The sequence below is a fragment of the Bombus huntii genome, unplaced genomic scaffold (genome assembly GCF_024542735.1).
Source record: "Bombus huntii isolate Logan2020A unplaced genomic scaffold, iyBomHunt1.1 ctg00000132.1, whole genome shotgun sequence".
Classification (NCBI taxonomy): domain Eukaryota; kingdom Metazoa; phylum Arthropoda; class Insecta; order Hymenoptera; family Apidae; genus Bombus; species Bombus huntii.
The window spans coordinates 11,644-24,752 of NW_026099380.1; the positions used below are offsets into that span (position 1 = coordinate 11,644).

The following is a 13,109-nucleotide window of genomic DNA, read 5'->3' on the forward strand; positions in this document are numbered from 1 at the left end:
TATGTTACTTTAAGAATATTACTAATTATTCCAATCGCTTCTGCAGGGCGTGCTTTCTCTAGATTAAAATTAATTAAAAATTATATACATACTACTATGTCTCAGGGAAGACTATCTAATTGATTATTTAATTTGAATAAGTTATGTGAAAATTGAAATTACGAAGATATAATTATTGATTTTGCACGAAACAAAGCGAGAATAATAAACTTTATGAAATAATTGTACCTCACTAAGTTTCAAAATAATAAACATTTCAGATACGGGTATTTTTGTTAATATGTACTCAATCATCGAGTCATTATTTTGTTATTATTATTACTAAAAACTTTATAATTAGAATAGGAATAAATTTTCGTCAAAGAAAGTTATGAGCTACAGAGGTACATGTCTTTTCTGTTTCTAATTTGTAATGCTATACATGTGTATAATAATATTATTTTGTCAGAGCGAGACTTTTAAATATAATGTATGTAAATATGTAATTTTAAAAATAAGATTTTGTTTACAAAAACTGTTTGTTATAGGACTAGAAACATTCTCGAGGACGTAAGGTTCTAAACAAACGTTCTCCTTTCTTATTGAATGTCAGAGATAGGGATACCTGACACGAAATATCAAGGTCTAATATCGACAGTCAATAAGGAATAACGAATAAAATTTTATTAGCTATTAGATTTTCATACCTTATTCATTTTTCTTCCTTTAGGAAAGACATTTCTTCTTCCGTTTTTATTCAAAATTATTATTTGCAATTGATTTTAGAGAAAAACTTTCCATTAGTCTATTTGCAATAAAAAGATCCTTCCCTTATGAATCTTATGAATCGATTTGCAACTGACAACTAAATTGTAATGAAAGAACATAATGAACGATAAATCCAAATTCGTAATCTAGAATATTGTATTACTGTTACGTGTTTTGAATGTAGGTACACACACATGTAATATATTTTGGATATGCACACATTTATATATTTTATTTTATATACATTTACATATTTTAACATACTATTTACACATAAAATTTCGCATTATAATAATCGTTATATATAGTAATCGATATTAAAATAATTATTAAATATTTGTTTAATTAATCCTAAAATAGAAGTAGAATTATGAAAATGTTAACAAAAGAATTACGTTTAGATTTCATAAGCATATCGCAAAGTGACCGATTTAACCAGCGATCGTACAGAGGTCCCACATGTAGTCCTGAAGTATAACCAATCAGCAAACAACGCTACCTCGTCGTCGACATTATATCATGCTAGCGCATCATCATAGAGTTCAGTACTGTTTAATCTGTTGAGATAAATGTCATGTTGGTATGATCACTAGTTCCTACATGCGAAGTTGGTACGACTTCTAACGACGCCCTTTTGTTTTGGCTTCTGCCACGTGTTAATTATCTGAGAGTATCCGGTGTGTTCATATGGCTGTACATGGTGGTGAAATACAGAATATAAAAACTGAATCTGTGTGAATCAATTAAATATCGAACTCCAAAACCTATTTAATAACAGGGGTAGTGCAGTAACCGAAATGGAAATTATTCTACATGCAAAAGTAAGTCGTAATAACAAATACAGTTTTCTTCTTTTATATTTTTTGTATTTTTACTGCATTTTTGATTTTCATATACATAACCGTCTTTCATTAAAAGAAGAATTTAATTTCTGAAGGATTTTTCATACAAATTTGAATAATAACTGCTATTTTTGTTGTCTTATTTCAACCTTTGTCCTTGTTTGGGCTACTGTATCGCTTATTTCTTTTTAATGTTTGCATTGTTCATAGGCTGTACTAATTTTGTGTAAGTAATTTAGAAATATATGAGGTCTTGCAAATCAAATAATTTGATGTAGGAAATTCTTGATTTTCATAAAATAGTTCTGAACTGCTATGACTGCGTGGAAACGAAGAAGTTCGGAAATGAAATATAGAGTAAGTAAACTTCTTCGCAATCGTATGTTGAGAGAATACGGTACATGTTTCATTTCTCCTTTCGTATGATCTTCTTGTAGACTAATCATGTTTCTTCTAATAATCTTTTATTTCACGTATCTGATTGGCCACAATTTTTTAAGAATAAATTTTTATAAATTTCTTTTTTGTTAAAGTTATTTTTTCTTTTTTAATTTATCTTTTATTACAGACTGTCACATTTCAATAAGAAAAGTTCTATTTATTTAATATTATTTATGTTTATTTCTACATAGAATTATTTATGGCATATTTATACTTAGGCTAAGTCTTTAAATTTGTTGGTTACTGCAAAACAAACATAACAAAGTATTTAAGTTGTTCTTAGATTATTATAATTTGTGAATTTGTCTGAATTGCTATTCTTCTATGATAAAATGATCTTAGCTTAATGCTGCTTTTGCTTTTTAATAAAATTTGTCAGTCCTTGTAACTATTTTTCTTTGTCAGAAAAAAAATCACCATCCTATTGTTGTTTTTTAATGAATTTTATTGTAAATTCTTAATATTATCCAATATATTTTTCTTACACATATTATACATTTTGTTTTCATCTGTTTTGTATTTTATGCTATTTTCTGCATTCACTGATCGTTCCTGTCTCCCAGCTACTCTAACTTTGATTATCCTTTTAGTTATTAATAGCAGTTTCATATGCAAGAAACTTTAATTATTTTTTTCTATATTTTTAGCATATTTATATACTTCACTATAAGTAGATTATTCTATTCTTTCTTTCTTTTATCCAGCAAGTATTTGTGTTATTTCTTCTATTATTGTTCAGTTTAAATTTATTATTATTTCTGTACCATCGGCTTCATAACTCTATTTGAGTTTATTATGTGTGTATTACTTTTTGCAATGTTTTCCTGTCTAATTATGAGTTCTCCCATGTTTGCCAGTTTTAACATGTAGTTTATGCCTCATTTTATTATTTTGTGTTCCAAGACTATTCCTATTGCTTTTAATCACATAATCTGGCATTACATGGTATTTCAGTATGTATAATATTCTTTTTAGGAAATGTGTTTGTGTTTTATCTATTCTTGTTGAGTAGTGGAGAACCCATATTCTTATACCATATACCTACACTGTGTATGGTTGACTTTGTCTTTATGTCAGATTACCATTAAAGCATTAATTTCTGTCCATAACATGAATGTTTTCGCTATAATATAAGTTGGGTTATATATATTTTTCCACTCGTACAAAATACCAAAAGTTGCCTTTGCCAAATCAATTTATATATTGATCACTACTTGTGAAACAATTGATCACTAAACTCAAAACTATTATTTTTCGTTCTCATATTCATTTTCATATTCATGAAATAACATTAGAGGATACAAACAATGACCAGAAAAGAGTGATGCCCTCAAACAAAGTTTAATCTATTTATGTTCAATTTCATTTTGGGTTCTTCTACTTTATCTCTTATTTACAACCTTTTTATAATAATAGTTTTTCCTCTCTTTTCTTCTTTTAATTTGTCTGACTCTTCTATTACCTCACTTTTTTTTGTTAGTTTGCTTCTTTCTTTTGCCCATTTTGCTTTGTTCATCTGCTCATTTTCTTTTCTTTTCTCCTACCTTTTTCTATATTCTGGTATCTTTCTATTATAATATAAAATCTCTCTTAATTAATGATAAATTTTTCTTACCTTCTTTAATTTGTCTTTCATATTCTTTGTTCCCTTCAACATTATATGTACTTTCTGTAGGATTTAAGGTTTGATTTAAAATCATTTCTTCATTTCCTTTTTTGTATAACTTATTTTCCTTGCTCCTACTTGTTATTTGTTTTTTGTCTTCTACTGCTATTTTACACTTTGTAATTTATTTTAGTGACCTTTCTCTTGTGTTTCTTTCTTATTGTTATGGTTACCGCTGCCCTCTCGAGCTTCTTTTATTTTGCTATAGTTTCCTAACGTCTGTCTTACTTTTTCTTGATTTTTTACTAAATTCACTGTCAGAATTTGTATTTTCTTGTTTTCCTTTTATTACACTCTATATTGTTTCCTTAATGTCAATGGCATGAATTTTGCAATTTGGCCAATTGTGGAAATTTACAACTAAACATGAAAAGCAATTAAATAACTCCGGAAATCAATGTATCTGAAATTTTCTTTCAAACCTTACTTTTCATACCATATTCAAGTGTAATTGTGAAATCAATTTTAATTTTTATATCCTTATTTTGCATTATACATCATATATATATATATAATTCTTTGTATCATAATAATATAAAGAAATGACATTTTGATAAATAAACTAAGGAAAATGACTACTATTTTTGATATTTATATATGAATATATATTATTTTGTCATGAAATTCAATGCACACCTCAATTTAAACAAAAAAAGAAAAGGATGTAGAATTTGTTACAAAAGCGGAAATTTTTCACATTTATGCTCCAGGCATGAAACCCATGATATTTTCTCTTCACTTTTTAATTATATTTCCAATTATTTCGATTTTTCTAAATGCCCTTTCACGCATTTTTGCACACGCTATCTTTCCCTTGTTACTATTTCTGTTAGAATGTTAAATTATCTGTTAAAATATTACATTGCCTGTTAAAATTTAAAAAATTGAAAAAAAGTCTGTTAAAATTCATTTTTTAGGAAATTTGAAGAGTTCTCGTTGCCAGAAATTTAAGGTGAATGGATTTTGTGATATTCAGGCAAACTGACTCCCGAGTAAGATAAAACTTCATAAATTCTTTCCTATGGTGCTTTGGTAAGTTCGTTTCTTTATTCGCTTTTAATTATGGAATGCATTATACCATTTAAAGAAGGTGATAAACTCCATGTATGCGTTATGTTTTCTATGCGTTATTTAAAATTACAAATGAAAAGAATACGTTTCATTTTTGTTTTGTTATATACATATTTGTATTAATGGGATCATAATTCTTGGGATCATACGATACCAATATTCTGTTTTGAGTGAACCCAAAAAGAAAACAGTTTACCTCACGACGTTTATGAGGTTGAAATTCTGAAGGTAGGTCTCTTTTATCTTTTCTTGTGGTTCTTACAGCTGAGACCTTTGGATTTTAACTCGTAAACAAGTTCGCTTAATGTGCGATTTATAAATATTTACATAGAACTGTCCAGTCAATAAAGTTGTTTTCTTCCTGAAAGGATAAACTGGCACGGTCGAATTACGATTAAATTCTTAGCTCGCGTGCTAACGTCGAAATATCTGCACACGCGAGGTTTTTGAATAATTTCTATCGAATTCATTTTCTTTGAAGATTCTCCACCGGTACAACATTTTGGGACCAACATTTATATTTGATAAAATATTACCAACGCTACCGTATAACATGGCTAAGCGCAAAGCAAAGATAACTTTTATATTATCATTGTTTGAATTGTATGTATTGGGAGAAAGATTATTTATTTCCATTATTACCTTCTTCCCTAACCAATGCCTCATTTTCTTTCATAAATACAAATTTAATAGATCGGCAATAAAATATTGACGAGGGTTCAGATTTTGACCACAGCACTTAATTATATTCATCTAAAAAGCAAATACAAACAAAAGCAATTACAAACAAAAGTTCTGTTTCAGATGAACTTTGTGTAAAGTGACTTGGAATCCAGCTTTAACTGGTTTAAAACATGCATGGATTATACTCTTCGCTATTCCTAGGACATTTACAAATTATTGTGTTTGTCCTTCTCAAGTTAGAAATTCCACTTTTTGTGAAAACGCTATTGTAATTATCCGAAAACAGTTTATTTAACATTATTTGGCGTCCTTTAGCCTTGTGCCTATTCGTTTCTATACATGACCAACATATTCTTTCTTTTAAACAACAATGTCTTCGTATGGATTAATGTCTTTATGTGTTTCGCTATCTCCATCTCCAATACATGTACTATACTTGGCATGATGTTTCTTTCCTGATCTCATAAACATTTCTGTGATGACATAAGTTTCCACTTTATCAGCACTGATATGGTTTATAGTGCAATTATCTTTGTCACCTTCATACTAATCATTGTACTGTTCTGTGCCCGTTTTATTCTCCCATGCAACGCTGCAAGATTGGGAAACCTAGATTTTACAATTATATCAAGCACATTCTTACTGTGTTTCCCGAGGAGTGTAGCAAACCCGAACGAAAAATTCAATTCTCTCATTTTCCTGGCGTTCTCTCTTCCGAAACGCTAACTTTTATTCTGTCTTTTTCGGTAGCTCTCGAAATTGGACGATTAGATACCCGTAAGACAACAGAATGTAAATTTTCCGGACAGCCATAGTATCTATTGATAGCCGATCCCTGAAAAATATCCATTAGCCCACAAAATAAATTTATCTTTTCCATTCCGTTCTCTAAAAGTCGCCAACACAATCCTGCGATTTATTTCAGATGACTTTTGGTATGGATTGGCATTGCCAATTAGTGGAGATGAGTTGAAAAATTTCATCCAGTACTCACACTTACTTGCAATTTTGGAACCTAAGCCGCGGTTTCTGGTTCTAGAAGATTGAATTTTCTTTTGCAATTCTTGCAAATAACACTAGTCGCTATCATCGAAAATACAGCAACAAAGTTCAAGATATATTAACTAAGATCACTTGCAAACACTTCATTGTTATCTCTATTTTACAATTTTTTAGTTGATACGCTTGTTATTCGGTTCAGCAACGTGTATCATTCGAGTTACAGTTGATGTACACGCAGAACGCCATATTAGACCTGATGCAATTTTCGTGAACCCATCTGCTGCTATATACGTACTGCAGCTAGTTCTCATTACGAACGCTATCGCTATAAGGTTCATTTCATATCAAGCATTCTGTGCAAAGCAACAGTAATGTGTAATGTTGCCAATATTGAATCGCTTCTTTAAGAGGAAGGCATTCGAGATAGATTGCTTTCATCTTTGATTCTGTTTGGTTTCAGTTTTCTTGAGAAGTACGCAACCGGGTGCAACATACCGTTATCTTGGGGTTGTTTTAAAACGGCTCCTAAACCATCACCATTTGCATCTGTATAAATGAATATTTCTTTGTTTTGCTCATATGTTGCTAGGGCCGGACTTGAACAGACATATTCCTTGATCCTCTGAAATGATTTCTCACATTCTTCATTGCAGATGAATTTGACATTTTTCCTTAATAAGTTATGAAGTGGTTCCAGGAGTTTGCAGGCATCTTCCATAAATTTATAATAAAAATTAATTTTCCCCATTAATTGTCTTACATTCTTTTTTGTTCTTTGGGCGTTCCAGTTCGCCCAAGTCAAGAAATGTTTTTTCGGCTTTCAGCCCTTTTTTTCTCTTTTCCAAATCGCTTTCTTCCTTCCTTTAAATTTTTTAATCCTTTTTTCTCTTTTTCTCTTTTTCTAGCTATCTGCACGATAGGCTAATCATGTCCACACATAGTTTGTTTCTACAATGTTTAATATAAAGAGAATGTCCCGCGAATGTGTACGAGAACATATGCCCAGCGAAGTGCACTGGTACCGATTCTCTAAACTGATAGATTCAAACGGACTTGAAGTGACTTGACGACTAGGCAGATAGAAAGGAGCACGGTGTTATCGTTCGACGCTCTCTTAAAGTAGGCCGCGGGACGACCATGCAATTTCAAAAACTCGTCGTTCTGTCGATCACCCAATGCAATCCATGTCTTCATGACTTCAGCAGTGAGTGTTGGAGTAAGACGCCTTATCAGTGCATCGGTTGGCAAAACAGTTAAAAGACGCTTTATGAGAGATCCAAACATTCTGTTGATGGTGTGCATGAATATATAGGCTCCAAGACAGACGACAACGATACGAACTACAATAAGCTAAGTCTATGAAGGGAAGCTAAACGCCACGATTAAATTTTACAGATAACTCACACTTCATGGACATAACCGGAATAAGTTGCGATACGACGTAAGAGATCATATAATTAATCTAATGAGCAGTGCTAGTTAGTTAAACCATCAGTCCTCAACATTTATGCAAATTTCATGTACCCATGTTCTCGTTCGACCTGGCTTTTACATTGTTCCGAGATGATTGTTACAGTGTTCCCTCTTTTCTTTGTTTTTTTCTTTACTCTTTCCTTTGCTTGGCAGATAGATTTGATTATTATTTGATTATATAAATATAAATGCTGAAGGCTTTGCATCCTTAGACATCACTGATAGCGTTCCTACGTCCTTAGAAGTGAATAGTAGCGTTTCTACCTCTTATGATAATAGGGCTTACTACACAATGTTGATCGCCTGTTGGTCTGTTGGATCCTCTTGTATTATTCTTTTATTTTATTATTGCTTAGTTCGTGCCTTTCGGCTTTGAATGAACTTTCGGTTTTACATCTCTTACATCTCTTTTCCACTCTATTCTATTGCACTACCTTGCTAATTTTACCTCTAAAAACTAAAAGTAGAAACTACAAATTAGCAACTAACGACTAAAAAACTATTGCAACTTTGGTCTTTAGCCTCCTTGCTGTGCATCCTTCCTGTCGTTTGCCCTTCTCTTCTCTATTATTGCCTTCAGTTCTGTTAAACCTTCTCCAGTCTCATTTAGCGTTTTTCCTATGTCCTTTGGTCCTCCCGTTATTTCACATTCTTCTATTACATGCCTCAGGTCTTCTTTCCTTCTACATAGTCTGCATCTTTATCTCCCTCTTCTTTCTAGTATTCCCTTGCTTTGATCTCGTTTCCGCATCTGAATCTTGCCAGTATTTTTCTGTCCTTCCACTTCATCCTCCCTTCTAAGTCTTTCCCTAACCCTTTCTGTAGTGTATATTATACTTGGATTCCTTTATCCTTTTCTCCCTCTCTTCTGCTTCTTCCTTTCTTCTTTCTTCTATAATTTGGTCTGCTGTCATCTTTTCTTATTCCTCTCCTGTTTCTATCTGTATCCTTCCCATTCTCACATCTTCTAGTCCCTTCTTTCTCTTTCTTGTTCTTTTCCCTTCATGGCCATGAGGTGGGATGTCGTGATAGGTGCGGAAGAAATACTCAGATGTATTCAACAATCAATATTTATTAACAGTAATATTTTTCATATATTCGTCGAAACATTCATACCAAGCTCTTGAACTTTCACGCAATCCATATAACGCTTTTGATAATTTACATACTTTCCCGCTTTTATCGTCGTAACCTATAGGTTGTTTTACAAATACTTCCGATTTTATAGTTCCGTTTAAGAAAGCTGTTTCTACATCCATTTGCATAATCGTCAAACCATATTGACAACAATAAGATAGTAATAACTTCAACGTTTGCATTTTTGCTACTGGAGAGTATAAATCTTCCAGTACTTCTTTTTGTTGGAAGCCTCGAACAACTAGTCGCGCTTTCTTACGATTATCAGATTTATTCGTATATATCCATTTCAAGTCTAATACTTTTTTGTCTTTTGGTTTTTCTACTAATTGCCAGGTCTTATTTTTCATTAAACTATTCATTTCTCGATCCATTGCTTCTTTACATGAACCGCTGTCATCTCCACTTAAAGCTTCTTCATAGGTTTCATAGGACTGTGTGCACTAACTATATTCACATAAATGAAATATGAGCTCGTTTGACCATATCTTTGAGGTTTCTTTCTTTCCCGTCCTGACCTTCTCAAATTACTTTCTGTGTCCTCAAGTTTTTCTTCTGATTCGTTACTTAAATTTCTCTCCTTTTTTATTGCAACCTGCTCGACCTTTTCGTTTACATCCGAATGTTCGTCAAAAACCTTTTCTGTCTCATTGCCTGGTCCATCTTCTCCTCGAAATCCTACTAAATTATCATCTTCACTTATAAATTCTACGTGTCTTGCAATTACAATTTTATTATTAACTAGTATCCTATATCCATTGTTTTCATAACCTACAAGTATCCCAGTGTCTGCTTTTTTGTCCCATTTCGAATTTCTTTTAACTTCGGGTATTCTTACGAAAACTCTACTTCCGTACAATCTTAAATTATTTATATTCGGTTTTCTTTTTAAAAATATTTCAAATGGTGTTTTATTTTCATATGTGTTTGTAACGGTTCTATTTTTTAAGTACGCCGCGGCTCTAACTATTTCCGGCCAATATTTAATATTCAGCTTTGAATCATGTAATAAGCATCTAGCGGAATTCATGATTGTTCTATTGTAGCGCTCAGCTGTTCCATTTAACTCGTGAACATAAGGTGGGCATGGTTCTACGACAATTCCCTTTTCCCTAGTTAGATTGTACATGCTTTTGTTCATATATTCTTTTCCATTATCGTATCTTAATCTCTTTATCTTTTTACCAGTAAGATTTTCGACTTTGTTTATGTAATCAAGGAAGCAATTGTAAACTTCACCTTTTGATTTCAAAGTATAAATCAATGCACACTTACTGTAGTCATCTATAAATGTCAAGAAATATTTGGATCCATCAAACCCGGTATTATTACGAGGTCCATTTAAATCGGTATGTACTAATTCTAAAATCTCGCGTGCTCTTCTACGGTTATTTTGGAAGGGTACATTTCTACATTTTTAGCATGAGATTCTTGCCTTTCAATGTAACTACTTATCTTATATAAACCATGATCTTTGAATGCTATCCCTATCAACTTTCTGTATTTGTTATATATCTTTAAAGTATTTCCTGCTGAGACTATCTTATTTTCATTCGTTACTCTCGCATAGCTAATTAAGTTATTATCCATTTCTTTCACGTAAAATACATTAGACATTGTAATTTTAATCCTCCTTTTGTTTACTTCAAAGTAAGTTAAAATTTTTCCGACTTTTGTTTCTTTTAGAATTCTACCGTCTCCTAACTTCACATTTATCGGGTTTTTTAAATTTTCGTACTCAACAAAATAAGAGTCATTATTTATAATGTGATCTGAACATCCACTATCCAATATCCAATCTATTTTTCGCGTATCGCTAGTACATACCATAATTTCATTTTTATTATTTTCGCGCTCTACTCTCGTTAGGAAAGATCCAATTTCTTTGTCGTCGTAGCCCTCGTTGTGTGAATAATTTGCGTCGTGTTGACTTGCCTCGTAGTAGCGTTGTTGCCGGCCTCTGCTTTGTCCTCGTTGGCCAAATCCTCGTTGGCCGTATCCTCGTCTTCTTTGGCCAAAACTTCGTCCGCCGCGACCCCTATTCTACTGCGGCTGATACGCACCTCCTTGCTGTTGTGTTCTTCCATTGTTTGCGCCATTGTTTCCGCCTCTATACGTGTTTGTGCAATTTTTTGCCATGTGACCGTACTTTCCACAGCCATAGCACTTTATGTCCTTTTTTTCGGCTGTAAATACATTTGACTTTGTTCTATCACTTTCTTTCTTGCTACGCGTTTCCCACATTATAATTTTATTTTTCAAAAATTCACAAGTCCGATCACTTTCTTTCACTGAGTCGATTAAGTCACCAACATAGCTCAATGATTCTGCTAGTGCTTTCAGCATGTAGTCGAGTTTTTCACGTTCGTTTGCATTTGCACCGGCACTCTTCAATTCATTGATAGTTTTTTCAAATTCCGTGAAAAATGAATTTGATTCTTCAAAGTCTTTCAACCTCATCATGCCTAGTCTACTTCTTATACAAATTTGCACTGCTGTTGATTCCTTCATATACATCTCATCAAACTTTTGCATTATTTTTAAAGCAGTGTCTTGATCACCAACAAATTCTAATTGCTCATTCGTTATACTACTATAGATGTAGTTCATCGCCCATTGATTCTTTTCATCCCACTTATCTTGCGCATCCGTGTCCATTTTCTCTCGTGTAGCCGGTTCATAACATTTTTTACACTTTAGATACATTAATATTCTTTTCTTCCACATTCTGTAATCGCGTCCATCGAATATTTGAACCTTAATTTCGTCGTCCCTTGGCATCTTGATTCGTTTTCTATATTCACACCTTTTTTTTTTTTCAAAAAATAATTCTCTTTATTATCCAAAATCTTTTTATTTGTTCTACTAATAGCCTTTTTATCTCTTCAGAACTTATTTCCAATTTTTTATTCCTTTTTATAAATCGACTTTTATACATTCACTCCCGGTTACACGTGGTTCCATAACCTTAAATCTCGGCAACCACGATCTTCTACCATGTTGAGAATTGTGGATCTTTGAAGCCGAAATAATGTTATAGGAACATTAAATGTATATTGACAGTTATTACTAAAATAATGATATATTTATTACATGAACGATTCTATATATATTTATCGATACACACTTGCACGCGTCTCAGAACCTTCTACACCCGACTCTTCATCGACGACTCTTAACCGACTGACTGTTTACATTCCTTTGTTTCGAGACGCTGCGCACACACACATACTTCCACACACTGATATATACATATAAGTATTTCTACTACTTAACTCAGTCCAGCACAGAAAATTACACATATCTCAACAGCCTTATATTTTGATCTATATCCCGTCTTAGCCGCCCATCGAGGATTGATGAGAAAATGCGGCCTAGAATTGGGCCGATCGTAATTGGTCGCCAGTTCTCGACCATATTTCCATCTTTATTAGCCTTTGGTATTAAGGCTGTCCTATTTTCCTTCCACGCGGTCGGAAAATAGGAACTATACCATAATATATTTGTCGGAGATGAAAGAACACCGGAGCCTTTGGAATTTTGGATAATCCCACAACATTGTAACCTAGAGTCTACTATAGCTGTAATTGAACAATTGTAGTTATTCAATCCGATTGTAATTGTTCGAGAGTTGTGATAATGAGCTTGGGCTCGAGGCGACAGTCAGTCGCCGAACGTAGCCGCGGTCACAGGATGAACGCTTTGTCTAACAAAGGCATGGAATAATTCTATAGCTCTCCTTAAGAAGGAAATAGTTGTAACACTCGACAGTAAACGTTCCAACGGTCCCTGCCCCGTAGCTCGCCACACGCAGACCCTGTTCTTCAAGTAAGATGATCGAGTAAGATCGATCGTATATATATATGTAACTATGCACTAAATTTGAAACGTATGCGATGTATTGAAAGTTTTAAAAGTTTCTTTCAAGTTTCAGATATTTAATCTAAATTAGAGATATATTAGTAAAACATGAAATGAAATATATATATTTACATTATAATTTTTAAACATATTCGTATTTTTAAACATCATTAAGTAAATTTCTA

At 32.6% G+C, this 13,109-nt stretch overlaps 1 long non-coding RNA gene across 2 annotated transcripts; it reads left to right on the plus strand.

Annotated features, from left to right (window-relative positions):
• The first annotated feature begins 1,154 nt into the window (after positions 1–1,154).
• LOC126877204 (uncharacterized) lies at positions 1,155–4,889 on the plus strand. 2 transcript variants are annotated; one of them, XR_007694824.1, is made up of 3 exons: positions 1,155–1,568; positions 1,800–1,815; positions 4,614–4,889. It is a non-coding gene; the product is annotated as an uncharacterized LOC126877204 (long non-coding RNA). The 2 variants fall into 2 exon arrangements; XR_007694823.1 differs by lacking the exon at positions 4,614–4,889 and adding an exon at positions 3,006–3,258 and having other exon boundaries at positions 1,243–1,568; positions 1,800–1,946.
• Positions 4,890–13,109: the final 8,220 nt, after the last annotated feature.